Source organism: Coenobita brevimanus, chromosome 111 (assembly GCF_032717465.1).
Source record: "Coenobita brevimanus isolate Jiangsu-jjx chromosome 111, ASM3271746v2, whole genome shotgun sequence".
Lineage (NCBI taxonomy): Eukaryota > Metazoa > Arthropoda > Malacostraca > Decapoda > Coenobitidae > Coenobita > Coenobita brevimanus.
The window spans coordinates 23,108,177-23,134,685 of NC_137064.1; the positions used below are offsets into that span (position 1 = coordinate 23,108,177).

The window sequence follows — 26,509 nt, forward strand, 5'->3', positions numbered from 1 at the left end:
GTAGATGATGTGTCCTGAGGATGAAAAGCCCTCACATAAAAAGAAGATGTGGGTTTAACATATTTAAACAGATAAAGAGAATACAGTAATCACTCCAATATCCGACGTAATAGAGCCATAGGCAGGTCCGGATAGTGGTCCTGTCCGGATATTGGGCCCCAGCTTATGGACTTGTACTTATGGACCCTAACTCAGAGAAACACCTATACAACTCCCTCTGGACATGCATAACACCTATTTAAGACCGAAATCACACCAATAAGAAATTGGTGCAAAAGAAGCATAAAATGAGGGTTTAGAAGTAGGTTCATACAATATTAAAAATTCTGGTGACTGGCTCCTGGACTGGTACTTATGGACCCTAACCTAGCCTAACTCAGAAAAACACCTTCCTACTGCACATGCATAGCTCCTAACAACCTATTCACACCAAAAAAGGGCATTAAAGAGTGAAATGAGGTAAGTATAGTATGGAAAAAAGTACAGTATGAAACATTCTGGCTACTTACAGCAAGTCCATGGCCACCTCGATGAATAACCGCCTCCTCTCGGACTCTGACAGTAAGAAGGATTTCCTGAAGCACTTCCAGTACACTGTTCATGAAGTCTTGCACTGAACTTAGTCAATCGCACACAGAAGTCCGTTCTCTTCACAGTGCGCACTCTTGTCTAACTAATGCTCCAATGTAACTTACTAAGTGTTGCACTCTGCACTTTAACTTTTCCCATTCTTCTAATAATTTTCCAAAGCAAAAACAAACAAGTCTATTTACGTTAAATTTTGTTCTAAATGAGTCTTTTCTCTCACAACTGTAAATCCTTAACACAACACACTGTTTTTTTCACTGCACAACACTGTAAATTCCCGTGTGGTCTAGTGGCGAAGTTCTTGCTGTTTATTCACTGTCAGAGTCCGAGAGTATCACTGGCAGGTGACCTAGGGGTGCGTCGCTGGGTCGTGGTGATGGTGTACCCACTGCAGACAACTCTGAAGACAGCCGCAAACTCACGTCGAGCGGTGACTCCACCGTGGCTGATGTGCTGGGCTGTGGCTCGAAGCATGAGGGCCTGTCTTGGGGAGGCAACGGAGTGGAGCCAGGGCTGGGCACAGCGGGGGTCACGGGCCTGAAAAAACTGTCAGTGGTTGATTGACGCAATGACTGACGATTCTGACGATTGAGAATGCGCTGCCTGAAAGCACACACTTCCTCCACAAGTCCCAAGGGCCCCATCTCCCTGTCGCAGTCCGGGTGTTCCAGGTAGTTTAGGATGAACTCTAGAAGTTCCCGGAGTGTGCTCAGCTTGGGGATGGCTGGAGTAGTGTCCTGCTGAGAGGAATCCGCATCATTGTCGCCTTCCTCGTCGGAATCTTCAAGCTCGGTACTGACACCTGCAACTGAAGACGCGATCTCGATATCGACAATGTCTGATACCCAGGACCACCCTCGTCGTCATCCAACCACTCATGAACATCGTCCACATCAACAACGTCGCCGTGCGTACATAGCTGTGCATGGAAGTCATCCACGGCAAACCCTAGAAAATCTTACTCCACATCCATTCCGAGAAGCAGACGAGACCAACCATTTTCCAGTCTTCACAGGGACTTCCTTCCATGCACTAGCCCAGTTGTACAGGGAAGACTTGATGTTGTAGCGGCGAAGGTTTTCCAAAGTCCGCTGGCCTCGTGTGTCCCGTCCCTCCCTGTACTCGTCCTTGTCCTCGAGAACAACCATCACCTAGTCCAGGAACTTCCTTCCATGCACTAGCCCAATTGTACAGCGCAGACTTGATGTTGTAGCGGCGAAGGTTTTCCAAAGTCCGCTGGCCTTGTGTGTCCCGTCCCTCCCTGCGCTCGTCCTCGTCCTCGAGAACAACCATCACCTCGTCCAGGAACTTCCTTCGGTATAGGCGCTTTGTTGCCACGATCACTCCTTGGTCCATTGGTTGGATGAGAGCAGTCGTATTAGGTGGCAGAAACATGCACCTAATCTGGCCATTCTCAGCCACCAAGTCTTTGCTGCACGGGTGGGCAGGTGCATTGTCGAGGAGAAGGAGGGCCTTTACCTGGTCGCGCGGGATTCCCAGTGTCTTCGTCTGGTAATTGATGACCTCCTTGACAAAGTGGCGGTGGAACCAGTCTTTGAAGATCACGGCTGTAAACCATGCCTTCAAAGAATGGTACCAGACGACAGGAAGGACATCCATCACCCCACGAAGACACCGAGGCTGCTTTGTGCGGCCAACAACAACGGGCTTAAGCCGGTGCATGCCGTTAGCATTGGCACAACACAAAGCAGATATCCGTTCCTTGGAGAGCTTGCGGCCAGGTACACGCTTCTCCGTCTCCTCAGCTAGAGTGTTCGTTGGCAGCGAGCGATAGAATAGACCAGTTTCGTCTGCGTTGTAGACTTGACCGAGAGTGAGGCCCTCCCTGTCGATCAAGCCCTTCACCTTGTGCCGAGACTCGTCAACTCCATCCTCGTTAGTGTCCAAAGCTTCGCCATGAGCTTTATGGTTGGTAAGGCCATGCCGTAAGTTGAACGCAAAGAGCCAACCCTCAGATGCCTTGAAGTCTAGGGCGTCGTGAAGCCTGGCAAACTTCTCAGCAGTAGCCTTCAGCTCCGTTCCACGTACCATCACACCAGCAGCACGTTGCTGTCGATACGAAATCAACGTGGAGCGGTCGATTTCTGCAAACTTGGGGGTAAACATCACCTTCCTCTCCACGTTGCATTTGCTTCTCGACGAGAAGTCAGCCGTGTACTGCATGAGTTTGTCTCGGGATCTCTTAATATCGAACAAAGTAGATCAGGCCAGGTTAAACTCGCGGAGGATGCGGGAAGAAGACCACCCCGCATCTACTTTCTCCAATATCTCCCGTTTCTTCTCCAGAGTCAACACCACTCTCTTCCTTTTCTCAGGTGGCGGGGCCATCATCACACACACTAAGAGGAGGCCCGAGAGCAGCAGGAGTGCCTGCAGCAGGTAAGGCACCACCATAAAAGCGATCACGTAGGCAGCCATAACGACGAGCATGCACTCGCGGCGAGAGACAGGCGGAAAGTGGGGAGGATGCAGCGGTGCTCTATTGGACGTCGGAGGAATGACGTGCCACAACAATGCTCTCCCGCGCCGCGCGCGGCAAGTTCAAATTACGGGCGGGAAAAATTCGTTTTTTTTTTTTTTTAATTTTTTGCGGTTTTCGGACCATTTTGGGAATATTGATCCCGGGACGATTATGTCCGGTTAGTGGGGATGTTCGGATATTGGGCGTCCAGATATTAGAGTGATTACTGTAATTGGTTTAACTTTAGTCCCTCCTGTGGTGGGGGGGACATAATCTGGCCGCAATATGGGATGGTACTACTACTCTGTGGCCAGGTTGTGTTAGGAAGAATACTGCCACTGTATTCCCTCCATGTCGTAAAAGGCAACTAAAAGAGGCGGGGTGAGGGGACTAGGGACCCCCTCCTCTGTTTTTTAGTTCCTAAAAAGAGACAGGCCAGAGAAAGGGATGGGGGATTGAGTTATCCCTGTACCCTGAAGATTGGGTCTATGAATGTGCATGGATATAGTATGATTGAGGCTAAAAGGGAGGAGATTGGGAGAATGTTTGTGAGAAGAAAGTTGGATGTGTTAGCTTTGAGTAAAACGAAGATGAAAGGGAAAGGTGAGTCTATGTTTGGAAGTGTGAATGGAAGATTGTCAAGTGTTGATGGAGGAAGGGCAAGAGGAGGTGTGGCTTTGTTAGTGAGTCCAGAAGTACAGCAGTGTGTGACTGGATGGAAGGAGGTGTCACTGAGACTGATGTGGGTGAAAGCGAAATTTGAACGTGAGTGAGTGCTTGTGAGTGCAAATGGGCCTGGTAGTGAAAGGGATGAAGAAGACAGGGAGTCTTTCTGGAATGATGCTGATGAGTGTCTGCAGAGTTTTGGTGTGAATGTGATTGTGGTAATGATGGAAGATCTGAATGCTAGAGTGGGAAATGTAGCAGTTGAAGGTGTAGTTGGTATGCATGGTGTGCCTGGAAGAAATGAAAATGGGGAATGAATGATAAGCATGTGCATTGAGCGAGAGATGGTGATTGGAAATACCCTGTTCGAGAAGAAAGATATTTATAAGTATGTATAGGTGAGACAGGAGGGTGGAAGGGTTGTTGATAGAGCATTGATGGACTATGTGGTTGTGTCCAGGAATGTAATAGGAAGATTGTTGGATGTGAGAGTTCTGAGAGGGGAGGGTGGAGGTATGTCTGACCACTACTTGGTGGAGGGAAAGTTAAGAGTAGGTAAGAGATGGGTGAGAGCTAGGAGGGTTAGGTGTGGCAGGGAGGTTTTGAAAGTGAGTGAGTTGGATAAAAGAGAAAATCACAGAGTATCAGGAAAAATTGAAAGATGAGTGGAATGCAGTGAAAGATCAGGAAAATGGCAGTGTGGAGGAGGAATGGCAGTTGTTTAAGAGTGCTGTGGTGGGGCATGCAGAAGAGGTGTGTGGAGTGAGAAGTGTGGGTGGTAATGTAAGAAATGGAAGTGAATGGCGGTGCGAGGAAGTAGGTATGGCTGTGGCTTAGAAGAGACATGCATATGAAGTGTGGAAGCAGAGGAAGGATGAAGTGTTATATGATGAGAGGTATAAGGAAAAGAGGAATAGGGAGAGAAGGGCTGTGCGTGATGCTAAAGTGGCAGCAGATGAGAGGTGGGGTAGGTGGCTGACTGAAAATTTTCAACAGAATAAGAAAATGTTCTGGAAGGAGATGAAAAGGGTGCGAAAGGGAGAGTCTGGGAAAGAAGAGTGAGTAAAAGCAGAGGATGGAAGGATGTTAATTGAGATGGATACAGTAAGGATGAGATGGGCCAAGTATTTTGAAAGGTTGTTAAATGTAGAGGAGGAAAGGGTGGCTGAGATTGTGGCAGATAGAAGGATGCAAGGAATAAATGTGTTGGGAGAGATGAATGATTTTTTGATCACAAAGGAGGAAATGGAGGAGGCAGTAAAGGAGATGAAAAAAAGGAAAGCTGCAGGTATGGATGGGTGTGCTGTGGAATGCCTGAAGGGTGGTGGAGTGATTATGTTGATTGGTTAGTAAGATTGTTGCATGTGTTCTTTGTGAAAGGTATGGTGCCAGTTGACTGGGCAAGTGCTTGTGTGGTCCCGTTGTATAAAGGCAAAGGTGATGAGTATGAATGTGCTAGCTTTAGGGGTATAAGTCTGTTGAGTGTTGTAGATAAGGTGTATGGTAGAGTGTTAATTAAGAGAGTTAGAGAGGGTACAGAGGGAGTGATTGGTGATGAGCAGTGTGGCTTCAGGAGAGGGAGGGGATGCATGGATCAGGTGTTTGCTGTGAGACAAGTGTGTGAAAAGTATTTAGCAAAAGGCAAGGATGTGTTTTGGGCATTCATGGATTTAGAGAAAGCGTATGATAGAATTGATTAGGAGGCTTTGTGGACTGTTTTAAGATTGTATGGACTTGATGGTAGGCTGCTAAAAGGGGTGAAAAGTTTTTATGTAAATAGTAGAGCATGTGTAAGAGTGGGAAATGATGCGAGTGACTGGTTTCCCGTGAGAGTGAGGCTGCGACAGGGATGTGTGATGTCGCCTTGGTTGTTTAATATTTATAAGGATGGTGTTGTAAGGGAGGTGAATGCAAGAGTTTTAGGTGGAGGTCTAAGTCTGGTGAATGTTGATGGTGGAGAGTGGAATCTGAAGCAGCTGCTATTTGCAGATGATACTGCACTGGTGGCTGATTCAGAGGAGAGATTGAGATAGTTGGTAAAGGAGATTGGAAGGGTGTGTGAAAGGAGGAAATTGAAAGTAAATGAGAATAAGAGTAAAGTGATGAAGTGTACGAGGTTGGTAGATGGTAGGGGGATGAATAGGATGGTGAGCTGCTTGAGGAAAGGGTCACATGTTGCTGTGGATGGGAGAATAAATGCTGAAGTTAAGTTTAGAATGAATGAAGTAGGAAAGGTGCTGGGAGGAATGAAAAAAGTGTTTAGATGTCATTTGCTTAGAATGGATGTAAAGAGAAGGCTGTATGAGGGTGTTGTGGTACCGACTGCATTATATAGGGCTGAAACATGGACTATGGGTGTAGCAGAGAGGAAAAGTTTGAATGTAATGGAGATGAGGTGACTGAGGAGTATGTGTGGAGTGACGCGAATGGATCGAGCGCAAAATGATGAAGTGCAAAGGAGAATTGAAGCTGTTCGGGAGATGGCTGATAGAGTTGAGGAGAGGGTGTTGCGATGGTTTGGGCATATGGAGAGAATGGATAATGAGCGACTGGTGAAAAAGATTAGATCTGATGTGAGAGGAATAAGGCTGAGTAGGAGACCAAAAATAGGATGGATGGACAGTGTGAAGAGAGCGCTGGATGCGAGAGGGATGTCTGTTGAGCAAGGAAGAGTGGCTGTGTGTGACAGAAATAAATGGAGAGAAATTGTGAATGAATAAATGATGATGCAGCCCTGAGGGGATATTCTCCCGCATTTGGTCTGATCAGTTAATCAGTCAGGTGCAGGTACGGGGATGGGTCTATTATGATGTGGCAAGGGTAAACCAGCTCTGCTGTCAGGCCCTGCTGCAGATGTCACTGATTGCACTGCACAGTTGACCCTTGTCTGGTGTGGTGCAGTGAGGATCTGTCCCTTCTCCCCTTTGGGGCTAAGATGCAAATGAATGTGTTTGAATGGAAGAGTAAATGGGGAGTGTGTTGTCCTGTCCAGGCTACCTCCCTTTCCTTGGGGAAAGCAGTCTAGCTATATAGATATATTAATTAAAACTAAGATTAATTTGTTAGATTCACCTTGTATATATCATGATGTAATCTAACTGTATTTATTATTGTAATTAATACATAGTTGGTACATCTTCAATCCTATGAGGGAGAAGCAGCTCGCCTCCTAGACCTGGTTCAATTAGCACGTTGGAAATATGCACCTCAAGGACTCTTAGCAGCCCAGGCAACCGACCTAAACATCGGGCTCGTCATCATCTGTTGTCCGACTCTTTCTAACTAATTAACCTTTATGAATTGGCCATTTCAATGGGGAAGTAGCTTGGAGATAGGAGAATAATAACTAGGTGAGTTGGAGTATCAGTTACACCTAATCCTCCTAAGAGACTTATGTGAAATTACTTAAGGTCCTGTTAGACTAACACTTGTCAGACAAGGGAGTGTATAAATAATTTCTGACATAATTTTTGGTGCCCTACGAGTGAGGACCCATGACTTGTATATGATAATTTTCTGAGAAAAATGGCAAATCTGGTCACTTAAACAGATTTCCATGAAATGTATATCAGTGGCTAGGATATTGCATTGTGCAGCTACCCACAGAATTTTTAAAATTGCAATCGGCATACTTTGGGAGAAATAATTGTCGGAAATTGCTTTCCTGGCAGGAACATGAAAACTATGTTTTGAGAGAGAGAGAGAGAGAGAGAGAGAGAGAGAGTGTAATGCGTATTTGGGCAGACGAGACAGGCTGTAAACAGGCTTTCTGCCAGTCTTACCATGTGCCAGGTGGGTTCCCAGCTCGTTTCGTACACTGCAATACAAGCTTAGGGCACTACTTTTACACCCATCATTTACCACCTTACTTCTGTTCCATTACCTCCTCTTGACTTACATTGATTTTACATTATTATAAATAATTCTGACCCACTACTACGTTTCCTGGGGTGATAATATTGTGGAAAATATGTTACATTTTGCATATCTTGAGGCCACTGTTGCTGGTGCAACTTTGCAACTGGGCTCAGGATAGGAGGTGGGAATGAGAGCTACCAGTTACTGTAATACCCCATAAATTTTGTGTCACACTGACCCTTTGAGAACCTTTCTGGTGCATTGTTGAAAATCTTGTTCATGAAAGGTATGTTGCAGCTTTATGAGACACCCCCACATGAGGTATGTTGTAGTCCATGGGTTAAAGTTGGCACTAACACTCCTTCATGTAAGCCTTCCACAGCTGCAACATTCAAACCTTTATTTCTTATCAAGGCCTTCACTGCACTCGCTACTTTCCTTCCTTGTGTCACTCTACTTTTCACTTCTTTTGCACATTTTCCTCTTTTCTCTGTCACTGTACCCAGGGATTTTGAGCTCTTTCACCAATTCCAGTCCCTCTCCATTCACTGTAACATCACAAAGGGAGTCACCTTCTCCCTCAGTAACCATCACTTTGCTTTTTTTTTCTAGTTTTACTCTCAACGCATGATCCTTACAGACATCTACAAAACTCTGCACTAGCCTACAAAGCTCTTGTCTGGTATTTGCAAGTAGCAAAGCATCATCAGCATATATTAAATTTGAGATACTCCATCCATCACCATTTATTACCAACGCCATCCCTCTCTCCATTACTCGTGTTTTTACCTCTCTCATCACCCCATCCATATACATACAGTACTGAACAACCATGGGGACATCACACAACCTTGTCGTACACCCACATTGATCATGAACCATTCACTTAGATGCCCATTTATCCTTACACATGCCTCTTGATGGCACCTAGCAACTTTTTTTTTTTTTTTTTTTTTTTTTTTTTTAAATGTGTCCTACTCTGGGCATAGGCTTCACAGCCTGCTCTCATGGCCCAGTAGTCCTCGTACATACCATACACCTCTCTACATGTCACCACTTCGGCGCTAACACCCACTGTCCTTTTTGAATACATGCTAGGGCTGCCTCATACAGGACTGGTGTATTGGTATTAGCGGGGGTATTTTTACGACATGTCAGTGGGTCTTCTGGTAGATCATTAAAGTCTGATTTCATGAAATTCAAATCCTTAAACTGTTCCCTGCCCCAGTGGGGATTTGAACCTGGATCCAGTAGGACTGCAGGCCACTTCTCTACCAACTAAGCTACCTGCACCCTGATTCTGTGTATATCGTGCTAATTTCATGATATCACTTACTTGTCATTACTGGCCATTCTCATTCTCCCCAAGCTACACGAAGACTGCTCCCAACCTGCTTTTTCCAGATCCATAAATGCCATAAACACCTTATATTCCTTCTCATAAGCCTGTCTCGCTACTGACAGATATTTGATCCACACATCCTCTGCCACTCCTAAAGCCACGCTGTTCGTCACTCACCAGGACTTCTGATATCTCTCTTACTTCCATATACCTTCCCAACAACTCAATAGACTTGTGCCACATTAATTCTTGCACTCACTTCACTCACCTTTATTTCTGTACAGGGGTGCACTCACTGCTTTTTCACACTCTACTGGCACAATTTCACTCATCCAAGCCTTCTTACATATCTCCAACAAGCATTTCATCCTGTTCTCTCCACTACACTTAATCCTCATCAACCCCAGCCGCTTTCCCATTTTTCAGTCGCTTCACAGCATTCTTCGCCACTGCAAGTGTCACGTTTCCTGGCACTGCATTCCTTCTCTGTACACCTCCAAAACCAATCACGTCAACAGTTGCTTTGCTCTCTCCATTCCCATTCATCAGACTTTCAAAATATTCTTTCTATCTGGTCCTTACTTCATCCCCAAGGGTTAATAATCTACCATGTATATCCTTCACACTTTCACATTTCTTTCCACTGTCACTTCTACATCTCTGCACCTCTTTCCAGAATAACTTCCTATTTTCGTAGTAATTAGCATACATTTTTCTTCCAAGATCGTCATTTACCTCCTTCTTTTTCCTCTTCACTAGTCTCTTTATGTGCTTCTTGCTCTCAATATATTCAGTTCTTATTTCAACTGAACCCCTGTCCTGTATCCACTCTAGCCACTTCTTCTTTTCCTCCACTGCTTTCTTTACCACTTCATCCCATCCCACCATGCTGTACCTTTCTTCTATAGCCCCGTTTTTGTTGTCCAAACTGACGGCTTGGATTCGAAGCCATTTTCAATGAAACCAAGCTGCGCCATTTTTGTCAGGCAAAATGATACTAAGCCAGCCCAAGCATTTGTCATCGAAACCTAAACAGTCTTCGCATCTCACCCAAGTATGGTTGGAAGCAGTCTTCGTGTAGCTTGGGGAGAATGAGAATGGCCAGCAATAACAAGTAAGTGATATCATGAAATAACGGCCTTACCACGTTGAGTACACCGCTTCCCGTCCGATCAGTGAAGTTAAGCAACGTTGGGTCTGGTTAGTACTTGGATGGGTGACCGCCTGGGAACACCAGATGCTGTTGGCATAACGTTCTCCCTACGTGTCAAGTGGGGTTGGTGGAGGAGTAGTGCCCCTCCCTGTAAAACAATTAACTCTAAGCCTTGGCCACCCCGTTTGGGATACATGGCGTCTGGCAATGAATGAATGAATGAACGATATCATGAAATTAGCACGATATACACAGAATCAGGGTGCAGGTAGCTTAGTCGGTAGAGAGGTGGCCTGCACTCCTACCGGATCCAGGTTCAAATCCCTGCTGGGGCGGGGAACAGTTTAACCCCATCGTTACCGACCCCCCAACCAAATGTAAACAAAGACGTTCCCCTGCCGCACCGACCCCCCACTCACTCATCCGCATCATACGAAGGGTAGTCTTCATCTTATTGCCACATCTACCCTATTCACACAGTTATTTATTTTTATATTTTCTATCACGTAAACCCTACACGATATCATTTGAGTAAATAAAAAATAAAATAAAATATTTTTTCCTTGAATTCACATATGTTGCACTAAAACTTTTATACTCAGGTAAGTGATATATATATTAGCCTGAAAATCACAGCATGCATAAAATAATGATATATTTATTTACCTCGAAAAGGATGATGCTGTAATGGTAAAACTGGATGGTCTTGTGTGGCCGAAAATGCCGAGAACTTGCGACACATCCCCAAGTAAGGCCAGGCCAGACGGGAGAGATTTTCGGACGATGTATTATATGTTAGTGTGTTACAGAGATATGTGGGTACAGTGGTCTTTGTGTCATGTGAAGTGTATGTCTTTAGGAAGCATAAGAACTAAGGAAAGAAGAGGGACGTGTGATAAAAGGAATGGTAAAGTAAAAAAAAAAAAAAAAAAATGGGGAAGGGGACTACACTATACATGCCATACACTATATGATATGCACACCATAAACCATATTCATCATAAATCATATACACAATACACACCAAACCATACATACCATACACCATTCACCATACACCATTCATCATACACTCCATATACCATTCACCATACAGACCATACACCATTCACCATACACACCAATCACCATATATATACACACCATACACCTTATGCACAATAGTTTGCTACTGGCTGTGATACACCGGGTAATGTTCAGGAGAACATAACCCAGGTAAATCTTTGCAGGCAGGGCAGTATTTTCTTGTCCACTTATTCTTACCCTCAGTAGTATAGATCCTGCACCGTCTACGTGGCCTACGTGTGTTTGCTGTGCTCGGTATAATCATTAGTCCATAAACCAGAAGTGTGGCTGAAGCTCCAGAGATGCTGGGTTGTGCACCTGCTACTGGTGGTGGGGGTCGTGCACCTGTTGCTGGCGGTGGTGGTCATGCACCTGCTGCTAGCGGTGGGGTTGGTGGTCTGGGTTTTTTCTTGGGAAATTGTTCTTCTTTCCGTGCCACACACAAGCTGGCATACCCCAGACTGTACTCTTGTAACATCTCATGAACGAGAAGTTTTATGAAATCACTGCACCCAATGCTACCCTGATGTAAGTTCTGATATATTACTGCAGCATTGAGTACCATCTAGACATCATGTGTACTCCAATTTTCTTGAACCATACGTAAGATTTCCTGGTTGGATCATGTGGTTCTAACAGCTGATCAACCATATCAACTGCACCCATTTGTTCATTGTAGTGATAAATAGGCAGGAGTTTCTGCAGCATCTCCCTGCCCCCTCCTCTAACAAGACGTGTTTGTTCTTTGTACCCTGCTTTGTACTTGGTTGTGATAACATGGACCAATCTTCTATCACAAAATTTGACAATCAGAATATCCTCTTTTCGCCCAAATACAGCCTGCTTTTTCTGAATTTTCTGGCATGAGATAACATCAGGCACACCTCTGTTTGGCCGAATGGTCCCAGTAGTAAGAGTGTTCTTGGTCAATAAATATTCTGCCAGATGAAGGGAAGAGTACCAGTTGTCTAAGACAACATGTCTCCCCTTATTTAGAAGTGATTGCATCAGGTATACTGGCACACGCTCAGACTTGCTGAGAACAGCAAGCTGTGGGTCTTGCCTCATCTCATATGTGGCAGGTGTATATAAACAAAAATTCCATGTGTAACCTCTTGCATTACTAGAACTAGGACACAGTGCATAAAGTTTCAGACCAAAGCGCTTGTGTTTTGTTTTTATGAACTGTCTAAAGTGTAATCTACCTTTGAACAAAATCAGTGACTCTTCCACAGCAAAGTCCTCACCTGCAGAGAAATATTTTATGCACTTGACACGTAGCAACTGGAAATATGTACTAAGTCAAGTCATGGGGACCCTAGGCTCAGCATCATCAGGGTGCAAAAATCTTATAAATCTAAGAATCTGAGAGAATCTGTTACGACTCATTACAGCTCCAAAAACAGGTGGTCCCCGGCACAAAACTGATGTACTCCAGTAGTCTCATATCTTGGGTAAATGTGTTATTCCCATGAGTAGTTGCAATGAAATGAAAGAATACATTTCTTCCTCTGTAACATCTGACCACTTTTTACCCATAAATGTCTTACGACTTACATTGGGGTTGTCTCGGAAAAAATATGCATCACGTGTATTTGTCTGGAGACACAGAGCAGCAATCATATCCTTCCCCATAAATAACTGAAAACAGTCAAGGACACTCATAGGATGGCTTTGATGATGTAGAATAATACTTGGATGTCTCTATCTATCTATCTATCTATAGCCTGACGCCCTAATCCCGCAAAGGGTGGCCGCAGACAAAACGCCTCCAAGTTGCTCTGTCACCCACCATTTGACTACCCTCCCCCCAACTCACCCCCCCCTCCCTCATATACCTCTCAACTCCATCCCTCCACCTCATCCTCGGTCTACCTCTCCCTCTCCCTCCCTCCACCTCACCTACATACACCCTCTTAGTCAGTCTTTCATTCTCCATTCTCTTCACATGTCCAAACCACCTCAGTGTATTTCTCCTAATTTTCTCAACCACATCCACATCCACCCCACAGTGTTCCTTCACTTCTTCATTCGTCAACCTGTCCCTCCACGTTACTCCACATGCTCCTCTCAAGTAACTCATTTCCACTGCTCTCACTCTTGACTTGTTCCCCTCTTGCAAGGTCCATGCCTCGCTTCCATACGTCAGGGTAGGGATCACAATACTGTCATGCAGTGACTTCTTAACTTCCATACTCACCTCCCTATTTCTCATCCCTGCTTTCAGTGTACCAGCAACCTTCCTGCCCTGCTGTACCCTTTCATGCACTTCATCCCCCAAAGTTCCATCCTTACTCATCACACTACCCAAGTACTTGAATGCACTCACATTCTCCATATCATCACCATTCAACCTCACTGCACACTCTGTGACTTCATTCCTCTCAAACATCATAACTTTACTTTTGTTTACATTAACTTTCAGATTCCTCCTCCTACACACTGTCCCAAATTTATTCACCAAACCTTGGAAGTCCCATTCATCTTCACTCAACAGTACTGTATCATCTGCAAACAGCAACACCGGAAGCTTCCAAATCTCACCCTCATTCATTAGAGCCACCCCCACATCCACTGCCCTACCCTGCACCTCCTTTACAACCCCATCCATGTATATATTAAACAGCCATGGAGACATCACACAACCCTGTTTCAGTCCCACATTGAGATCAAAGAACTCACTCAGCTCACCATCCACTCGCACCGTAGCCCTAGCTCCCTCGTACATACTCTTCACAGCATTCAACAATTTCCCCTTCACTCCATATATTCTTAACTCCTTCCACATACCTTGCCTATCTATTCTGTCATAAGCTTTCTCCAAGTCCATGAAGGCAGCATACACTTTCCTTCCCTTCTCTAGATACTTCTCCACTAAACATCTTAGAACACATATCTGATCTACACACCCTTTTCCCTTCCTAAATCCCCCTTGTTCTTCTCCAACTAGCTCCTCTGTCATATGCCTAACCCTATCAATGAGAATTCTACCATATATTTTACCAGTCACACTAAGAAGGCAAATACCCCTATGGTTACCATATACTTCTCTCTCCCTTTTTCCTTTGTACAGAGGAACAATTATACCTGATTTCCAGTCCTCTGGAACCCTTCCCTCTTCCCAAGCCAATCTACACAACTTCCATATCCACTCCACAACAATCTCACCCCCATACCTCAGCATTTCACCACACACTCCATCAATTCCTGGGGCCTTTCCCAACTTAATCTTCTTCATCGCTTCCACTACTTCCGCCCTACTGATCTCTTCCTCCCTCCTCTCATCTCTTCTCCCAGCCATTCCTCAACCACTTATACTCGCACTGCTGTCACTCTCTACATTCAACAAATCCTCAAAGTGCTCCTTCCATCTCAATTTTGCTCTCTTCTCCACCAACAATCTATTATTCCTATCTTTCACCCCCCTACTATTTCCCTTTTCACACTGCCTTACTTTCTTTACCTCTTTCCAAAACAATTTCTTACTCTCCCTCCATTTCACACTCAGATTCCTCCCAAACTCTTCATCCACTTTCTTTTTACTCTCCTTCACTTGGATGTACATCAGGAAAATCAGTATCACATGTAGAGAGAGGGTTATGTCTGGTGTCAGGAAAAGGGTCAGAAAGAAGTGCAAAGTGTGTGGTTGTGCTGGCAACTGCACTGGTTGGGGAGGGAGGGGGGGCTACGTGACTCGTCACTGGCCGGAGACAACGCCTCAATACTCTCGTCATTACTACTCTCAATTTCAACTTCACTAACATTGTCTGGGTCAAATTCAGTATCATCACCTTCCACTGAATCATCAGAGAACTCAAAATCGCTCACTGACCCACCGTCATATTCATCCTCGCTATCAGATGATGGCAACTGCTCGATAATTGCGTAATGAATCACAGTGTACTCTCCCCTCATGTAATGTAAGCGGTACTGAATTTGAGGAAAGCCAGTGACTGATATATATAGTCCTGGGAGGCATGTGTTGGCAAATATATGGATGTTAATTTGGTAAATATTAATGAAATATTACGATTGGTGTGTAGAAATTGCATCACAGAATTGGCAGTATGTGAGTGGTCGAAGTTCATGACACTTCATTGACGTATGGATCGCACCACCAGGGGCTGGAGCTCTTTGTTTACAAACACAGACACAATTGCCACCACGTGGATGCACATTACCCATAAACCGAGTCCTTGGGAGCCCTGTACACACACAGGTTATAACTGAATCATATGCGTGTCACAGGGGGCAGACCCGGTAGGGCACGTGCACATGAAATTGTGACACGCACATGACACACAACACATTTCCGGTAATGATGGGGTTAAAGATTTGAATTTAATAAAAACAGACTTTACTGATCTACCAGAAGACCCGCTAACATGTCGTAAAAATACCCCCGCTAATACCAATACACCAGTCCTGTATGAGACAGCTCTGGCATGTATTCAATATGGACAGTGGGTGTTAGTGCCAAAGTGGTGACATGTAGAGTGGTGACATTACTACTCTCAGTTTCAACTTCACTAACATTGTCTGGGTCAAATTCAGTATCATCACCTTCCACTGAATCATCAGAGAACTCAAAATCGCTCACTGACCCACCGTCATATTCATCCTCGCTATCAGATGATGGCAACTGCTCGATAATTGCGTAATGAATCACAGTGTACTCTCCCCTCATGTAATGTGAGCGGTACTGAATTTGAGGAAAGCCAGTGACTGATATATATAGTCCTGGGAGGCATGTGTTGGCAAATATATGGATGTTAATTTGGTAAATATTAATGAAATATTACGATTGGTGTGTAGAAATTGCATCACAGAATTGGCAGTATGTGAGTGGTCGAAGTTCATGACACTTCATTGACGTATGGATCGCACCACCAGGGGCTGGAGCTCTTTGTTTACAAACACAGACACAATTGCCACCACGTGGATGCACATTACCCATAAACCGAGTCCTTGGGAGCCCTGTACAGACACAGGTTATAACTGAATCATATGCGTGTCACAGGGGGCAGACCCGGTAGGGCACGTGCGCATGAAATTGTGACACGCACATGACACACAACACATTTCCGGTAATGATGGGGTTAAGGATTTGAATTTAATAAAAACAGACTTTACTGATCTACCAGAAGACCCGCTAACATGTCGTAAAAATACCCCCGCTAATACCAATACACCAGTCCTGTATGAGACAGCTCTGGCATGTATTCAATATGGACAGTGGGTGTTAGTGCCAAAGTGGTGACATGTAGAGGTGTATCGTATGTATGAGAACTACTGGGCCTTGGCAGCAGTCTGTGAAGCCTATGTCCAGAGTCGGACACATAAAAAAAAATAAAAGTGGCAAATATTAACGACATATAGAGTCAGTTCCACACAAACAGGGTTACAAGTAAATTATGTATTCACTGGATGATCTTTGGCAAACCACTCTGTTTACATTGCAACTGACAAGTGTAATTTTTCGGTTCTACGTATCCTGGACTGTTTTTGCAGACAGCAACCAAGCGCCCTAAGACATGCTTACAATCCCAAGCTCCAGCTTGGACGACTAAAGCGTGACTCTAGCTGTTATTCTTGCCACACCACACATGGTTTTAGCATTCCTAACTAAGTAATCCCTATATGCATTTCACAAGCTGTCCTGATCCATTTAATTCCAATTCACTGATTCTAACTCCTCCCCTACTTTGGCCCTGTATTTATCTGCCATTTCTTTGATCCTCAGCTTCTTGACTTACAGTCTCTCTCCCTACAGTAATGTGATAATAAAGTTATTCTCATACAGGCTGTGGAGAAAATGATGCAGTCTGTATTTGGTTGGTTGCATGAATATATTTTTCTACTGTATTGAGACAAACTAAATAAATGTAATTTTTATATGGTTAATTACTTTTTATTATCTGTTGGGTAGATAAAATGATTTGTCTCTTGTTTGGTTATTAGTATGTACTGAAACTTTAATTTGACATCTTAAAATATTAACTCCCATACACTTCAGTCACTGCATGTTTTTATTCATTATTCATACCTACTCTTCCAAAACTCATATACTGTACTGTATTACTGTATACACAATGTTAGTTGTAGCAGCATCACATTTTCTGTCATCCTGGCCAATAAACAATAATGTGTGGAATAATAACATCAAAACCAGCGTGGATTTACAGCAACTCTGCTGCAGGCTGAGGACTGCAATACCCATCTCAAAAGTTATTAGCTGGTTCACATTCATTGATGATGTTGATAAATGTGTCGTCCGCTAGGGAGTCGGCACAAGTGACCTTGGCAATGGCCTGCTGACTGAGGTGAACGTGATAAAGAAAAAGGAAGTGGCTGCTGATGCACACCATGTGATAGGGAACACATGAATGTCAATTCTGTTCTGCACAAATGTAAAACGTCCCCAAGTGATAGTGGCTTTAGAGACATCAAAGTTGAGGGATGGTGGTAAGGAATACTGTATTGTCTAATCATAAGATTGTGGCTTGTAAAGGAAGAAAACGTGTTAGAGTTTGCACAGATGATGGAAGAACTATAATGGTTTTTTTAACAATTCAAAATTATTCCAGAGAGAAATGCAAAAAAGAAGAAGTGAAGGCAAGCTAGTAGGAAAACGACTATAAATATATCCAAATATAACCACATACCTCTGTCTCAGAGGGGTTACTGTGCTATAATAGAAATGGAAGAAGGCCAACAGGTGGAAGATAAAACAGGCATATGAAAGTCGATTTTGAAAAACTGATGCATGGTAATGAAAGGAACACAGCAGTAGCAAATACAATTGGGAAAAATTTTGCGCTGTGGCAGTATCATAACCAATGAGGTCTTCCTAAGTGACATATTTGCTGCTGCCATAAAGCTCAAATTGGGAAAAGATGCAAAATACCATCACAGTACTCTTGCAGCACCTTGGTTTGAGTTACCTTTCCTAGAAGGGTAGTCAAGTCTTACCCCACCTGCTCGTGGGGACCTTACAGAGACCCTGTTTTTTTTCAGTTTCTGTTCTTTGTTTATGTTTTTCAATTTTCTTTTTTTCCCATAAATTAGTGTGACATAAGTGGAAGCGGCGCTACCCTGGTTTATCCTGGGTAGTATTGTATATACTTTTTCCTGTTGTTGTTGTCATTTTGTTTTTGTTTTGTTCTTTTCTTTTTGGTAACCATGAGCAAACAACACCAGTGTCCTTGCTGCAGTAAGGCTGTAGCAAAAAGTGCACAAGCACTGAAGCGCACCTACTGCAGCGAGTGGGCTTATATGGCATGTGAAAGTATGGATGCTAAAGTGAGAAAAAAAAAAAAAAAAAAAAAAAAAAAGAGAGGACTGTGAAAGCACCAGGTGATGATGGGGTACAGTCTGGTCACTTTATATGATGGGGTTGTATCAAGTGAGGACCTATCTCATGATGAGTTATCGCATTACAAGGCTGATACAACATGGGTTCAATGGGGTTAGGGAGAGTGACCTCAACTATGAAGCCTAAAAAAAAATATATATACAATAATCCCTCTACTATCCAATGTAATAGAGCCAAAGGCATGTCCGGAAAGTGGTCCCATCTGGAAAGTGGGCCCCTGGCTCCAGGATTTGTACTTAAGGACCCTAACCCAGCCTAACTTTGAAAGTCACCAAAACAACTCCCTACCAGACATGCGTAGCACCTATTTAAACCTATTTAAGACCCTATTCACACCAATAATGGACATAAAGCATGAATTAAATGAAAAGGAACCTAAGAATGAGGAATTAGAAGCGACTGTACCTCAACCAGGGTACTTACAGCACGTTTGTGGCTGCCTTTTCTAAGGTTTTGGCAGTGGTGAAAATGCTCTTGAAGCATGTACAGTAATCCAGTGTTGTCATGCATTTAAATCTTTGCACAGTGAGTTATAATTGTTTAACACTGCACATTGTTCTTAACTGCACCACGCCAGTTTCAACCGCCAATTTGCACTCCACAGTTAATCCTTTGCACTCTAAATTCTAATTTCTTAACACTGCACGACACTGTAAATTCCTGTGTGGTCTAGTGGCGAGGTATTGCAGTTTATTTACTATTTATTCACAAAAAATGTACACGTGTGGCTGCCATTGCAATAAGCATCTACTCGCGTTCGAAGTTAGGAAGTAACTGTTGGAGTGCTGGTGATGGGGAAACAGAGTCCCCAGATTGCAATGGCCATATTATCAAACTCCTCAATTTTCATTACCAAATTTAACTTTTCATTACCAAATTCGTAAAGCTAGCATTTATTCATCACTAATTACAGTATATATACAAGTGGAAATACATGTAATCACTCTTCTTATAATTAACAGCATGTTGATTATTTTCACGCTATGTAGGCTAGTAGATTAATCAGAGAGAGCAAACAATCCACCATCTTCATCCTGTGTATCCTCATACATGTGAAAAATCCAATTGGTAATGCATTATTCTGATTCATTACCAAACGAATTTTTCATTACCAAATTGGCCCACATTTGGTGGTAATGAAAAATACCAAATGGCAACCCTGACAGAGGAGGGGGGAGGAAGGAAGGGTGAAGGGTCTGTGGTGAAACAGCTGTTCGGTGCTGTGCGGCAGTTTCAAATAACGGTTGGGAAAAAATTAGGATTTTGGGGGGATTTTTTTCATTTTTTGGCCATTTTTGGGTTCCAAAGGTCCAGGTCCACAATGTCTAGTAAGTGGGATGTCCGGAAAGTGGGCGTTCAGAAAGTGTGGGAATTAATATATATATATATATATATATATATATATATATATATATATATATATATATACTATATATATATATACATATATATATATATATATATATATATATATATATATACATATATATATACAGTAACCCCTCCAATATCCGGATCAATAGAGCCATAGGCAGGTCCGGATAGTGGTCCTGTCCGGATATTGGGCCCCAGCTTATGGACTTGTACTTATGGACCCTAACTCTGAAAAACACCTATACAACTCCCTCTGGACATGCATTGCACCTATTTAAGACCCAAATCACACCAATAAGGGACATAAAAGACTGAAATAAATGCAAAAGAACCATAAAACGAGGTTTTAGAGGTGAGTTTATACAATATTAAACATTCTGGGTACTTACAAGTCCCTTGCTCTTGGACTGGTTTGAACCGCCAGTTTGCAGTCCACAGTTAATCCTCTGCACTCTAAATTCTAATTTCTTAACACTGCACAACACTGTAAATTCCTGTGTGTTCTAGTGGCAAGGTATTGCAGTTTATTCACTGTTTATTCACAAAAAACAAGCATGTGTAAAGTGTAGAGTAATTCTGTTAAACCAATCGGGGCCCTCTTTCTGGACACCACAATGTGAAAATAGTTTAATGTATACAAGTCGGTATCCCTACCGGGACACCGCTATGCAAGAATTTTCTGGTAAACAACTCGTAGGTCGTTACTCTTCCCTAAAGTTGTTTAAGTAAATCAAACAAGTCTCAGAGTTACGTGATACGTAAATTAAATTTAACTCACCTACAATACTATTCTTCTATCTTATCTCTTCGCTAATCCCCCCTTGAATTGGCCAATTCGTAAAGGTTACTTAGCTATATGAAGAGGGAGTGATCGTTAACCGATGACGATGAGGCTGCCTGGTATAGTTGCTTGGGGAAGCAAGCGTCCTTATGGTGTGTATGTACAACGTGCTAACTCCACGAGAGCTAGGAGCAGAGTGAGTGAATGCGGCAAGTCTACCTCCCTCATAGAATGGTAGGTTGCCAACTTTTAGTTATTTACAGTACTAAATACAGTCAAATTACATCATGATATGTACAGGGCAAATCTAACAAATTAATCTTAGTTCCACTTAAATTAAAGTTAGACCAATTATTCCCTTTAACTATGTAAATATCTTAATTCCACATCTGCCTTAACAGGGGAATCTTTCCCTGCTTGCCACGTCACCTATCGCGCAGACGCAGCTTAGGTCAGTGGAAAATACCACATAATTACATGTATTTACAATGCATAGTTGTCCTCGGAGGTTAAATGCAGTAGCATTTAATTTATCAATAACAAGAATTATTAAAGAGAACGTCGTTTCTGGGTTATTAAAACCGCTTGAATAATTAACAACAGTCTCTACGTCCTCTGCCTTTAACCAGGGATAAACTATGATAAATTTAGAGAGCGCAACTGCTCTGGGGGAAAATATTTCCCACAGTTTTGGGGTCAAGCGGAAAATGATACGTTGTATCATGTAATATGACCCTTAGCCAAGAGTTCCCTCCATAATTCTCGAGAACCCTGTGCTGCGGCCCTACTAGGTCGCGCCTCTTGACCCGTTTGATCTTCACCATTCTCTGGATCCGGAGTGGTTGCTAACTCAAGGGGTACCAGTTTATCAATAGTTTTTATACTGGTATGTCCCCTGCATTTTATTTTTACGAGTCTCAGCACCCCTTCAGAATCTGGGTGTGTGGAGATCACTTTAGCTAATGGCCACTGGGATCTTGGCTGTTCAGTCTTCACTAAGACTTCATCTCCTATGTTAATAACTGATTTGTTGCTGGCAACTCGAGCTCCATAAAACCTCTCGCGTAGGCTAAAAAGATACTCTTCGCTCCAATGTCTATTCCATGTATCCAGCACCCTTTTCAGACGCTGATATCCCTCCCGAAGGTGTTGTCCTAAATCATTAGTTTCTATGTTAGGATCATCAACTTCCTGGATATCCACACAAGGCATTGGATGGAGCTTCCTGCCATATAACATGTGAGCCGGTGTTAAGGCCTCTAGCGAGTCGCTAGTGTCATCTTGATAAGTCAGAGGTCTATTATTAATCCTGGCTTCAATTTCAGTTATTACTGTTCTTAAATCTTCTCTCGTGATCTTAGTTCTATGTAATGTTTTCCTCAGGCAGTTCTTGACAATACCAATCATTCTTTCGGTAAATCCATTTTGCCATGGAGCTCTTGGAGCTGTGAACTGCCAAATACAATTTCTGATTCCCAGCGCCGACTTAACCTTCGGGTCATTCATTATGTTCAACAGTATGGGAGCTGCTCCAACGAAATTAGTTCCGTTGTCGCTTATTAACTTGCCAGGACAAGACCTTCTAGCGGCAAATCTGCGAAAGACATTGAGGAATGTCTCTGAGCTTAGGTCTTCCGCTAACTCTAGATGGACTGCCCTTGTGTAGGCACAAGTAAATAAACAAATGTAAACTTTATGGGGAGTTTCTTCACCCGTAACAGTTATAGCCCCTGTGTAGTCCACTCTTGTTATATGGAAGGGCCGACTTATGCACACCCTTTCCTTCGGTAGAGCTGGTGGTCCTGGGTAGATATAAGGTCTCTGCTCATACCTCCTACAAATGTTGCAGTTTTTGAGATATTTTTTAATAACCTGTCTACCCTTAGGAATCCAGTACCTTTCCCGAATTTGGGCTAAGGTCTGCGGTACACCTCCATGGAGAGTGGAATCATGGGCTTCCTTTATAATAAGTTGTACAAAGCATCCACTCTTAGGTAATAAAATGGGATGTTTGGTTTGGATGGGCAAGTCAGCCTTTACCAATCGGCCTCGACATCTTATCAGACCTTTTCCGTCTAAGAACAAGCCTAAATTCTTCATCAGCTTATTCCTTTTTCCAGTGTCTTGGCCTAAATGTTTATATATTTCCCTGTAAGAATTTCTTTGTACTCTTTTCAGCCAGTATTCTAGGGGATCTAATTTCTGAAACCCCACCTTCTTATTCAAAAATTCAACAACCAATTTAGTAGTATTTAGAAGTTGTCTTATTGATGAAAATCGGCTGATGTCAATTACTTCTGGCTCAGGTACTATAGGATCCAAGTTCACTACACTAACCTCGGCTATACTGTACTGTTTCTGTTCAGGCCAATCCTTAGTGAGTAACCATTTAGGACCTTTAAACCACAAATTATCTTTGATCAGTCTCCTTACGGTCGAACCTCTCGAGAGCAGATCAGCTGGATTTTGTTTGGAGGACACATGCATGAATTTAAATTTGGAAGACAGCTCTTTAATAGTCTTCACTCTATTACGGATGAAAGGAATTTTACTGTCTTCCTTCCCTATCCAGTAAAGACAAATCTCACTGTCAGTCCATATGTAAATGTCCTCAAACTGAGTATCAAGAGTAATGGTTATATACCTGGCCAATTTAGTTCCTAATTCTATGGAAGCCAATTCCATTTGAGGTAGGGTTCTTTCTTTAATTGGCGCAACTCTGGCTTTGGACATTATAATCTTACTATCCTCTCCTGTTGCGCAATAAGCTACTGCTCCATAGGCCCTTTGAGAAGCATCACAAAATATGTGTAAGTGCGACTTCTCATTACTGTTTATTTTCCTGGGAATACATATGCTTGATGTAGTTTCAAACTCCTTTCTAATCTGTTCCCATTGTTCCACATATGTCTCACCTAATTCAGTGTCCCAGTCTAACTTTTCTCGCCAAGCCTCCTGTACTAAACATTTGCCCCTAATAACTATAGGACTGACCAATCCTAATGGGTCAAATAGCTTGGAAACCTGACTTAACAAGGACCTCTTGGTGAGAGTGACATCAGAGAACTTAAATGGTTTCAAACTTATTACATCAGCTGTTGTATCCCAGTTAAGACCTAACACATTTTGAATTTTGGGAATGTCAGAATCTGGATAGTCCTCTTGTATTTTATTCCTCAAAAGCGGTGAATTTGTATTCCAGCTCTGTAACGGCAAATTTGCCTTCCCACATTCGGAATTGGCTACTTCATAAGCCTTCAAAGCTTCCGGCTCTGTATCAGCAACACCTTGCAAATTATCCATATAAAAAGCCTGCCCTATTTCTGGACTTTTGGCATTTTCAAAATGATGCTTTAAAGTGTTGCAAAGTAGGAAAGGACTAGCACAAGAGCCAAAGAGCACCGATCGGAAACAGTAAGTTTTCAATGGACTATCCTCATTTTGAGGATCATGAGGCCAGAGGAATTTTGTAAATTTCCTATCATCATCTCTCAGTCCTATTCTGAGAAAAGCCTTACTAATGTCTGCTGTGTAAGCGTAAGGTTTCTCTCTAAATCTTAGTAACACATTCCCTAACTTCTCTGTTAGTGTAGGTCCAGAGTATAGGCAATCGTTCAAGCTAGCTGATCCCTTGGACGCTTTACTACTACAGTTGAATACTATCCTTATGGGAGTAGTTACTGAATCCTTGCTTACAGCATGATGTGGTAAGTAGTGTCCTTCTTTGTGGTTAACAGGGTATTCAACCTCTTCTATAAATTTATTCTTCAATTGATCCCTTATAATATTATCATATAGGGTCAGATGTTCTGGTTTATCTCTCAACTTTCTTAGAAGAGAATTTAACTGAGCTTTAGCTGCTTGGTAATTTGTTGGTAACTCTGAGTGGTTTAGTTTCCATGGTAATCCTACCCAATACTGTCCATCCTTAAATTCCACAGACTGATTATACAAATCCAAAGTTATCTTATCTTCAGGGGTTGGTTCCTCAGAGTGTATACCTATGCTGTCTAGGTCCCACAGTTTGTGTACAGGTTCAATGTTTTCATCCAACAAGTCATTTATCTGAGTAGGTTCTAATTCTGCACCTATTCTAGCTACCATCAATGACTGTGTGGGGGTAACAAAGACTGAGTCTACTAGTTTGGCTTCTCCTTTAACTTGTTTTGGAAAAGGCAACTGACCCATAATAAGGTTACCTCCTGGACTCTTGAACAACTGTACCTTATTCCTTTTGAAAGTCCTATGTAGGAATCTTCCACAATAATCAGAACCAATTATCATTTTTATGGGACCCACAGTATCTGATTCAACATTCCGTTTAGCCAACTTTATCCCTGAGCTTTGCAGATGATCAGAGGTTTCCTTCAATCCCTTTATGTATATACTTGTCTCCATAGTATCAAGCACAGCTGCTGTTATACGGCATTTATATCTGCCCAATTGTATTACAGGTCTAACTAAATCAAAAGACTGAGCCTTCCTAGTTGTTAAGAATCCTGTAATGGCTAGATTTACCTTGCCGATAACTGGTAACTTTAATTTCTTCACAATGTCTGCAGAAATGAAAGTTTTCTGAGCACCCGTATCAAACAGGGTATATACCAATTGGTTTCTATTCTCAACCAATACTTTCACATCTGCTATTGGTACTGCAGCTGGCATTACTAATGGAGCATTCCCTTTTGCAATTGTCATATTGACGCTTGCAGGTTTAGGAACCTCAATTTTCATCCTAGGGCATAAAGCACTATGATGATGATCCTTTTTGCATTTAAAACAAAGATTTAATTTAGTCTTACAGTCCGCGGCAGTATGTTTGAAGTTCATACAGATTATACAACACCCCAGTTCCTGAAGCTTCCCTACTCTAGAAGCATAATCAGGGTAGTGTTGACAAAATACACTGGAATGTTGTTCACCACAAAAGACACAAACTTTCCTGTCTTTTACCATGGAAGGTTTTATTCCCTTAATATCCTCAGCATGTCTATTCCTTATCTTTAATACTTTATCCTCGGCCTTCGTGCTGCTAAGGAAAGTACCTATCTCTTCTTTAGGCACATACTTAGTCTTCTCTGACTTAACTTTCCCTATCAGTTGGTTAGTGGGTTTTTTCTTTACTTCAGTCTTCTGTTTGACCTCAGTAGTGTTTAATGTTCCTTGCAAATGTTTACAGAGTTGCATCAAGCCTTCCTCTATCTCTTCACAGGAGAAATTATCCTTCTGGTACCTACCATACAAAGCATCCTTGGTTTTCGGTGGTAGCTTTAAGGACACAATTCTTGAAAGCACCCAATCTGATGTCTTAATATCTTCGTAAGTACCTAAGGCCTTTAAATTACAACTTAGTGCAATTCTAAATTTTTGCAAGGAATCAAAATCGTGCCTAGGCGTGGGTAATTCTATTAGAGCCCGCAATAAATGATTTATAATTTGTTCCCTGTCTTCGTAATTTTGTCTAAGGATGGTCAAAGCCACTTCATAGTTATTTTCTTCTACTGGTAATTCTTTTATCAGTTGATATGGTGTTCCTTTGACCTGTCCTAACAAATATGTAAGTTTGGTGACTTTAGGGAGATCTGTTCTATCGTGTACCAAATATCTGAACTGATCCCAGAAAGATTTCCAGTTCTGCTCCCCATCAAATTCCGGAAGCATTATTTGTGGTAACACAGCTCTACTCTGCTGTGCCACAACTTGTGTTTCCGCGGCAGTGTCAGCTAATTTTGACTCTAGTGTCTTTACTACAGTTAAGTATTCTTCTAATTTGTCTTCAAACTTCGTAGTTTCTGACTCTAAGAGTTCCTTATTCTCAGCCTTTA

The 26,509-nt window shown here is 42.6% G+C and overlaps 1 protein-coding gene and 1 non-coding gene across 2 annotated transcripts in view; one reads left to right on the plus strand and one right to left on the minus strand.

The window, feature by feature from the left end:
* LOC145417842 (von Willebrand factor A domain-containing protein 5A-like) overlaps window positions 1-26,509 on the minus strand; it is a 756,527-nt gene that overhangs the window by 399,164 nt on the left and 330,854 nt on the right. The gene's annotated exons all lie outside the window — the stretch shown is intronic.
* LOC145417950 (5S ribosomal RNA) lies at window positions 10,067-10,185 on the plus strand. The gene has a single exon (XR_013900611.1). It is a non-coding gene; the product is annotated as a 5S ribosomal RNA (ribosomal RNA).